The sequence below is a fragment of the Equus asinus genome, chromosome 12 (genome assembly GCF_041296235.1).
Source record: "Equus asinus isolate D_3611 breed Donkey chromosome 12, EquAss-T2T_v2, whole genome shotgun sequence".
In the NCBI taxonomy this organism is placed as follows: domain Eukaryota; kingdom Metazoa; phylum Chordata; class Mammalia; order Perissodactyla; family Equidae; genus Equus; species Equus asinus.
In genome coordinates this window covers 54,332,688-54,342,849 of record NC_091801.1, presented here as the reverse complement: position 1 = coordinate 54,342,849, position 10,162 = coordinate 54,332,688, and positions in this window count along the sequence as shown.

Here is a 10,162-nt window from a genome sequence, read left to right as displayed (position 1 = left end):
ACAAAGAAACATACTCCTACAAAGTAATTAAGATTAAGGATCATATTTTCCCTTAAGGAAAGCAGAAATAAATTGGACTTTTTTGACTATTCCAGTTTAAAGACTATAAGCCTTATTAAAAACAGAGTAAATAATGGCTTTTCATTAATTTGATTTATTTAGATGTAAAGAAACTGGAGAGATGCACATCCTGGACCTATTATAAATCTCAAACTCCTGAACTGCAGAAAGAATGGAGTAAGCATACAGTCCATACTCCAGACGAAGAAATCAACGTTTTAAGGGTTGAAACTATTTCACTTAAACTCTAACACATGGAAAGAATTTTTTCCAGATACACTGCAAAGACTTGAAAATAAAGATTGATCACAGAAATGCAACACAACCCTAAGGTGAACTTGGTAGGTAAGCCAAGATTCACAAGGTCAGAGAGTTATTTCCTTATGACTTGATTCTTCACCTACCTATGTCCCTTAGGGACCTGCAGAGCTTGTAGTAGTCAACCGGCAGCAGCTGGGTTGGTGATCAAAGACATTCATTGGATAAACATTTATTGAGTATCTATTATGTAGCCAGATACTATGCCAGACTGTAGAGACACGAGGATGACGAAGATGCTTCTACTGCAGTCACCTTAGAATTCTACAGCATCCAGTGGCCCTAGAAACATGCAAATGAGGAGTGCCTGTAAGCATGGAGACAAGATGTATCAAAGAGCTGCCAAAATGCAAGGTGCCATGTACACCTACAGGAAGGGGTAATCCAGTCTCCCCAAGGGACAGAAAAGGTTTTGCTGAGGTTGTGACACTTCAACCAGTGGCTTTGGAATAACTGCCTAAGAGAGTCTAGGGGGCAGCAATCTGGTCACAAGTGGCTGACTTGAAGTTGATTTGCAAGGCACTTTATATAAGACGGATAAAATGTCAGTTGTTCACAAGAGAGAAAATGTGGACGGGACATGACAAACATGAGGGCATGCCAGAGTTGCTCCAAGTCTCTCTCTCCTCTGTGACATAACTAATTTCAGCTGACTACTTAAAGATGACTACAGGTTTGCAAGATTGAAATGATGAGTAAGGGCATCCCTGGAAGAAAAGAAAAAGAGAATTGGGGAAATTACAATAGTTTAATTTGGTGAGAAGAAAGGGTCTCATTCTGGCAGTACTTTAGAATCCCTTGATGGGTTTTTAAAAAAATACCAATGTTCAGGTTTCACCTGGACCCAATTAAATCATGGGCTCTAGGCCTGGGGTCTTGGCATTGGTCTTTGTTAAAAGCTCCCAAGGTGATTCTGATGTAGTCAGACTTCAAAACTATTGCTCCAGCATAGCGTATGTGGCGGAGGGGGAAAGGGTGCAGAGAGAGCAGAGAGGGATCCTGGAGGTGGGCATCCTCCTTTCAGATCATGAAAATTAGGTCTCATCATGTAAGCAAAGCAGAGAACATTTTAGGAATTTTTAACTGAGGGGTAGTATGGTAGGATGGACATATTCTGTCACTTTGCAGGTAGTGCTAAGGTTGAATTGATCAGGAACGAGACAGGAAGCAGGGAGACCAGAGTTTATTGATTCCTGTCAAGGGATGATACATGCTCCAATGGGGTGCAGTGAGGGGATGGATTTGAGAGATATTTAGGGGCTCTGAACCCATGTGCCTGGGAGTGTGAGGGAAAGAGAAAAGTCAAGAAAAAAAACTCATTTCAGGTTTGGGCAATCTGATAGATGGCTTTTCCACTCATCAAGTCACCACATACAGAACAAAACAAGAGGAACTTGTCTGGAGGTAAAGAAGATGAATGAGGCATTGGACAATTTGAGTTCAAAGTGCACAAGGAACAGCCAGATGGCATTTTCAGAGCATGTGTGGATGTCTGGGGTGGGGCTCAGAAGAAAGATCTGGGTTGGGGACTTGGAGAGATAGAATCTGGACATCAGCAGGATATCGATGATAGACAAGTCTCAGGAGAGGACGACTCCCCCGGAATAAGTGTGCGGTGAGGAGAAAAGATGGCAGAGGAGAGAGCCATGCAAAAACACGGCTTTAAATTTCTGCTTCAAAGAACAGCACAGGGCCATATAATGCTTCAATCTGAGCTTCTAATCATATAACGTATCACAGTAAATAGTTATTGGTTGAAGATTGCACATTGCAACGCTGCAAATTAAAATGAGATTCCTTTTTTTCTTTAACTTCTGTGATTAACTAGCACCACCTCTCCTTTTAAATCTGAAAAACAAACATTTTTTTCTGATAGCACATCCTTATTTACAACTGATGGGCTTGGTAAAACAATTTGAGACAGAATTTTAGCAGTATGAATGAACAATTTAAAAAGACAAAATTATTTTACTAATTAATATCATTTCTGGTAATCTCTCCTAAGGTACAATTATAGAAACACATGAAAGCATTTAATAAAAGGACATTTAATTCACAGTAACATTCACTATATTCAAGATATTATCTATAATAGTGAAAAAATCAGAAAGAGAAATACTTGTCATTTGTGCATTAATTAATATTAATTAGCTTCACAAAAATGGCATATTTTTATATTACAGTAATTAAAAGAACAGATTCTGGAATAAATCTTGGCTGCCTGTGGCTGTGTCACTGTGGGAAATTACTAATTTCCCTAATCCTTCCTTACATTATCTATAAATAAGGGATAGTAATACCTACTGCATAGGCTTGCTGTGAGCATTAGCTGAGGAAAAACAAAAAGTAAAATTGTTAACATTTATTGAGTGCTTACAATAATCCAGGCACTCTTCCAAGCATTAATATTTTACACATATCCTAAATGTATTTAATCTTCATAAAGCCATAGTAAAATCCTCCTTTTAAAGATGAGGAATCTAATGTACAGAGACTTTAGCAAGGTCACAGAGCTGACAAGCGCGGGAACATGAATGCTCACCAGGCAGACCAACTCCAAAAGCCTTGCCTTTAGCTGCTGAGGACCTGGCATCTGGGAAGACTCAATAAATACAGAGGATTATTGCTATTATTATTAATTAAAAAGATCAGAAAGAATCACATGAGAAAATAGAGTGTTTGTTTTTGTGTGGTGGGCCTACGGTTACTATTTTTATTCTTCTATGGTTCTGTATTATTTTTCAAATTTTTTATTATTAACTCTCAACTTTATAGTGCAATAAAATAAAATAAACTTAAAATAAGATAAAGACACATCAAGAATCTGAGTTCTATTTCTGCTTCCACCACTGTAAGAAGTAACGTTACTGAGGTGTTCACCTGAGTAGTTCTTCAGTATTCTTAAATACAAAATAGGGATGATATTTCACAGTGACTTTCAATATTTTGGACAATGGAATTCTTTAAGAAAATTTATTTTAGAAGTCCAATCTAGTAAACAAATCAACATAGAGCTTTTCTGACTGTAGTGGTGGAGGGTTTAAAGAGGAGAAATACAGAGTAGAGATGCCTGGGCTACAATCCCCCCCAACACACACACAGACTTGGGGAGGATTAGTTATGCTGCAATAATAAGCAATCTCAAATTCTCAGTCACTTTGATCAACGAGACTTTCTTGCCCATGCTATATGTCTAAAGTAGATTAGTGGGAGGTGATGGGATGTGAAAGGTGGAAGTGGTGGATTCAGCTCCACACAGTCACTCTGGGCCCCAAGTTAAAGGAGATGCCTCCCTCTCATTGCTTTACTTTCAGAAGCTCATGGGCTTCTTGGTTATGAGGGCAGGGAAAGAGAGGGACTGGATAATTGCATAGAGTCTTTTTTTGTCTTAACTAGGAAGTGAAATGTGGCGCTTCTGCTCATGTTTCATTGGTCAGTACTAGTCATATTGCCAAGCCAACAATGAGAGGACTGAGAAATACAGTGTTTCATGTGTCTGGCAGAATAGGAGAAGCAATTACTGATGAAATCCAGCAATGTCCACCACAAATATCAAGATGACCTGAAGGGATCCTCAGAGCACAGTTATAACACATCACTCAATGAGGTGTTTAATCATATCCTTTCTACTCAAGTAGTCTCTGAGTCTTTGAGATCTACAGAGACTCAATAACTGTCCTCTCTTAACCCTGGTATTAAACAGGGGGCATGAATCCATATTATATCACCTCATTGACTCTTCCTGTTCTTACATTTTTGGGTACAAAAAGATGTCCATTTTCTTTCTTTATGTAAGCACAGCCAATAATATGGTTCTGCTTCTCATTCAATATCAGCTTCCAAATGAAGAAGGGATTTGACGAGAACAAAGAAAAGTCTATACTCAAATAAATTTCATAAATAATGGATTAAAAAATTAAATAGGTAAATTTATTGCAGAATTACCTGCTTTTAATATGGTGGTATAGTTGTAATTTTCCATGGGGTAATTATAATATGCAGCATTTTCCAGTATCAAAACTCTTTTCTCATTGAACTATTATCCAAAAGTCTCAAAACTCAAGCTCCCTCGAACACATTTAAGAAAAGACTACATATTGTAGAATATAGCATCTACAGCACAACCAATGTTGTGATGCTCATAGATGTGCTGTGAACCATGTTTTAGCGTATCTTAATGTTTCTAATGCCTTCAACAGCCACAGGAGTGAAATACAGAGAGCCAAGTTCCCAAATCCCAAATCCTACATTATAGTGGGTGTGAAGTCACTTAGCAGCAGTGACCCCAACCTGACTGTAACGGTGTTACACAAAAATCTATGTGTGGTGCTATGCAATAGGGGATTTAGTTTTCAACACTGACCCTGAGAAAGAAGTGAGAAACCCTTCCCATCTAAGAAAGGAGAGCCATAACCTGTGTCAATAGAGTACCTCCAGAAAATAAAAGAGGAAAAAGAGAACTCAGGCCACAGAGAGCTACAGAACCATACAAACAGACAACTTCCATGTCTAGGATTAACTGGCACAATCCAACATTTTGCAGAACATTTTCAATGTAGCAGTCTGAATAAACAAATTGATAAAGACTGAGGGACTTTTTGCAAGTATATAAATGAGGCCTGAAAATAAAGGGTCCCAAAGAGAGAAGTTACAATGTTAACCTAGATGGTGATGATACTTTGCAAGTTGAGAATGTTACATGTCACAAAAAAAGGTTTAGCAGAATTTAAAAGATTAACACACTTTGGGTCAGGGTCTATTCTCTTAAATGTACTGACCTAGGGCTTCTGCTAATTTATTTGTGAGAATAAGGCAGCAGTTTTATAAGAACCATCTCTGAGACAAACCAGGAAATATAGCCAGAATCCAGAAATGCCCCATCCTAGACTAGATTCCTTTTGCCTATGCTAGTCTGGAGAGGGATGCCCACTTGATATTCTGGGCAAAATTCTCTGTTACTTGATGGGCCTTAGCCCCAAGTCCTTCTTTGATCTTCTATTCCATGAACTAGGCTAGCTCCTATGAGAGACACATGGTGTCCTTTTGATATTCGTGCCTAAGGTTTGCCTAAGCAGTCTTGCTAGCACTTTTGTCTCAAATCCAAACTCAGTCCTTATAGTCCCATCACTGTAAATGGTAAGAGACACAGAAAGATGCACCCAAAGAAAAATGAAGGTATTCTCCTAAAGCCTAGAAGAGAGCTGTCCAAGTTCCTTTACATGCCTTCTTTCCTGTCGTGGATATTATAAGGGTTAGATGGAAGAGTGGGAGGCCCCTTCCATTGACAAGATGATGCCACCATCACTCTCCAGCACTGATGGGATCCCTGAGGTATGAATATGTGACATCCGACAGGGGATGTATCATAGACTGGGCAGCCTCTACCTCCTGTGAGGTGCATGGGAATAAATTACTTAGATACAACCACATCTCCCACACCTCCTCAGAACTCTCACATATCTCTTGGCCTGTCAGTAAAAGAACAGAATATACTTCCATCCAAGTTACAGGATTACCTGACATAATGATACCTGAGCAAGGAACAGTGGACTTCCTAATGGAGAACCTCAGAATTAGGCAAGTTTACCTCCAGTCATAGGCAGTATTGGACAACCTCAGAACTCCCCCACAACAGGGGCAGAAAGCTTCTCCTCTAAACCTATCCCATTGCTGGTGGCTGCATGCTCTCAACAGCTGAGGTATTCCCAGAGAGAAAAGGGAGCAGAAAGGATGTCACAGAGAGCCCGTCCTTCTCGGAAATTCTTCAGATAAGTCACCACACCAGGCAAGGCGAAGAGTGAGTGAAGGAGCAGAGGGAGAATGAGATTCTACACAAATGGAAACAGAAAGCAGGGGAAAGGCAATTCCTTCATCCAACAACACGCACAGAGTTAAGACTTAAAGGTGTTCTATGCCTTTAAAGGCTAATCAAACACAAGTGCTGAATCCCCTCCCCCATCGTCCTCCTATCTGTGCTTCTTCCTCTGAGTCAATGTTTGCCATTCACCCTTCTTATTGCTACTTCTAATGGCAATCACCTCTGTGTGGAATCTAATTCTACTGCTTTCTTACCTTGTCTGAACTTCTCTTTTCTTCTTCTTGCTTCATTCATCTCTTGTCACTTCTTTCAAAAACTTCCCAATTAATGAATGGCAGAATGACATTTATTGACAGCACCAGCCAACAGAAAGCGACCTTCTGCATAACAACCTGACTAATGATGGGCTCCACAGGTTTTCTTTGCCATTTAGGTCAGCTTCTTCACAAGCAAAGAAAGGCACATTTTAGGAGAATACTTAAAGGTGAGATCTTGTTACAGAAGCGCGAGCTTTCTGAAAACATAATTCTTGGATAACTGTAGTTCCCCATTACAGCCAGGGTTAATGTGGACTCTAATTCTTAGTCGATTACACATGTTATCAAGAATCTTCAGAGTGAGCATGAGCAGGGTTCTCCAAAAGCTGTAAGTGTCTGAAGAGTGTCTACTACTGTGGCTTATTCATGATACTATATGGTCAACCTCAGTACATATTCAACCTGTCTATTCATTTGCGAATTAGAAAATATGCCTATCCAATTTTCTTCCCAAATTATGTGTTTCATGATTTTCATGACACATGAATACACTTTAAAAAATACAAATACTATTTTAGTGGCCTGGCCCTGTGGCCAAGAGGTTAAATTTCCATAGGCTCTGCTTCAGTGGCCTGGATTTTCAGGTTCAGATCCCAGGTGCGGACCCACTCCACTCATGAGCCACGCTGTGGAGGCAACTTGCATACAAAAACTATAGGAAAATTGGCACAGATGTTAGCTCAGGGCTAATCTTCCTCAAGCGAAAAGAAGAGGATTGGCAATAGATGTTAGCTCAGGGTGAATCTTCCTCACACACACACAAATACAAATGCTATTTTAAATATTTTGGAAATTATAAAAATTTTATTAACCCATGACATTCCAAATATTTGGCCTAAATAACTTTCTTCAAACCACCTCTAATATATTTATGTTTTGAATGCAATGAAATATAGTACATGGAGAGATAGAGAGTGAGAGAGAGAGACGTATCCTAAAACAGGAGCAGAGTTCTCCTTTCACAAATGCAGGTAGAGCAAAATGTATGCTGGTTCCATCTGGGCAGGACGATATTTGTCTTGCTTGTCAAACACAGACAATATAGTAGGTGCTCAATAAATATTTATGAATTGTTTGAGCAGTTGCCTGGGAAAATAGAGAGCTGGGAAAAAATTTTTTTTCATTACTTCTCTATAAAACTCTACCATCAAAGATAAACTTTGATCAAGAACTTGAACTGAGTCAAACTGCTTTGATTCAAATTCCAGCTCCACCATTTAAACAACGGTGATGGATGGTGGTCAGTCTTTGGGTGGTGAACATGATGGAGTCTACACAGAAATTGAAATATGATAATGTACACCTGAAATTTATATAATGTTATGAACCAATGTCACCTCAATACAAAAAAATTAAAATGAATAGATAAATAACTGTGACCTCAAGCCTTAAGCTTACATTCTCTCTGCTTCCACTTTCCTTGCCTTTAAAATGGGAAAAACAGTAACGCCAACTCGTAGGGTTATAATTCGGATTAGGTGATTTTACATGTAAAAGTATTTGCAGAGTAAGTATTCAGTAAATATTTACTACTCCTCCTCCTACTACTACAATGATGATGACTACTACTGCTATTTTGTCCAGAGTGCAATTTCCTCCTTTATGAAACAATGTGTATGGATGATGTGTAGCTTTCAAACACTTTTAGAATACCTGTTATGGTTCCATTAGAGAAGCAGAATCTCTTTAACTGATTTGGAACAAGGGACTTTTTGTCTTATACCATGTACAGAAGTGGGGGCTCTGAAGATGTCTAAGGAAGGTTGTTGCATCTATGCCTGGTAGAGGCCTGAAGTTGCTGTACATCAGCAGAATCAACATCTGGCAAGAAATCCTGAACATGAAGCAATGAGAGCATGGACAAACTGAAATTCTCAAGGACAAGAGAAATCCAGGAGGTCAAACTGGAATGTGCCTCCGCTCCTCACCAGCTGCAATCGTGATGATGTGGATGACCTGCAGAAGCAGCTAAACATCCTTTACCATAGCAGAGCTGCATCCTGACTGGCTCAGGACATGGAGAAGCTGGAGGAGCTGTGGAACTAGTTGCTGTCTCACGCAAATAAAGTGCTCTGGCAGATCAGTGACAACGTGTTCAAGCTGACCCCTACACTAAACTTCAATCTAATGCAAACTTCCCTGTGGCCAACCCTAATCTAGAACCACATAGAGAAGGGATGTCTGGAAAATGCAGTTCTAGTTAGGCTACGTTGATACATACAAAACCACTGCATTTTGCAACAGTAGAAGCATTAAAAATCCTCATGTGGGACCTGCAATGTCAGAAAACAAAAGCACAACTATTCTAGCTGAAAAGGGCAAAGGTCAAGGAGCGTAAACCCTCTGGCTTCTTCCTTATATCTCTCCCACAAGCTCTCTCTTCCCCAGGACTGCACAGTTTGAAAGCTATTTTCAGTTGAGCTCTCTTTCTCTGGAAAATACAGATTAATGTGTAAAATGTTAGATATGTCTTACCAAATCATAGAGATATAATGTCAATTAGGCGTCAGACTGTTAGGTAACACATAGTTGAATTTCCAGTCAAGATAATACAAATTGTTAAAATCTAATTAACTCTAGATTCCATCATTTTTCAGTAATGATCCAACATGACACTCTGAATAATAGTGTCAACAATGCAGACAACAAATGTCCTATAATGACTTTATCAATATTTCAATCCAATGGTGGGGAATAAGGAACAAGAATATGGATGCTTCACATATCAGCCCAATATATTTGTTACCACAGGATGTAAGTATATTTAATCCATGGGATTTATATTTGTACAATATGTTATCTTTAGTTTTTTTTAACTGTCATGATACTGATGATAAAGATAGGAGATTGTTTTCTTAATAATTTTAAAACTTGAAAAGAATATTCAAAATATGGGATGATAGTTCTCACGAATCAAAGTGTTTGGAATGAAAACATTTTCACAGGACACACACTCAGGATGCATCATGTATATGTGTGTCTGTGTGTGTGCATTTTAGTAGCCACCTGGGATTTAGAGGTAACTATCTCAAGGGCCAGCAAGCTTATTTGTAAAAGGCCAGATAGTAAATATTTTCAGCTTTGTGAGCCATATGGTCTCTGTCCCAACTGAGACCATGTGAGTTCTGCTGTTATAGTGCAAAAGCAGCTATAGACTATACATAAATGAATGGGCATGGCTATGATCCAATTAAACTTTATTTATAAACACTAAAATTTGAATTTTAGACTGTTTTTATATGTTATTAAATATTCTTTAAAAAAGTTTTTTCAACCATTTAAAAATGTAAATATCGTTATTAGCTCATAAAATGTACAAACACATCAATGGACTGGATCTGGCTCATAGGCAATAGTTACCATTTTCCTACCTACTATAATAGAAATCATAAGCCAGTTAATAAAACTAAAATGCTTTCACCAAAAGACTGCAAATATTTAAGAAAATTTTCTCATGTGGAAGTGGACTTAAGAAACTTGAGATTTTTAAAAATCTGATTTTGTATTATTAAAACGCAATGACTAAAAACTAAAATCCATTTGAGCACTCAAAATTGCAGTGTTTTGCTTTCACGGTTGTACCAAAATAGTACATATGTCTCATATGCATGCTGTTGTGCTGAAAAATATTATTTTATTAAAATAAGAA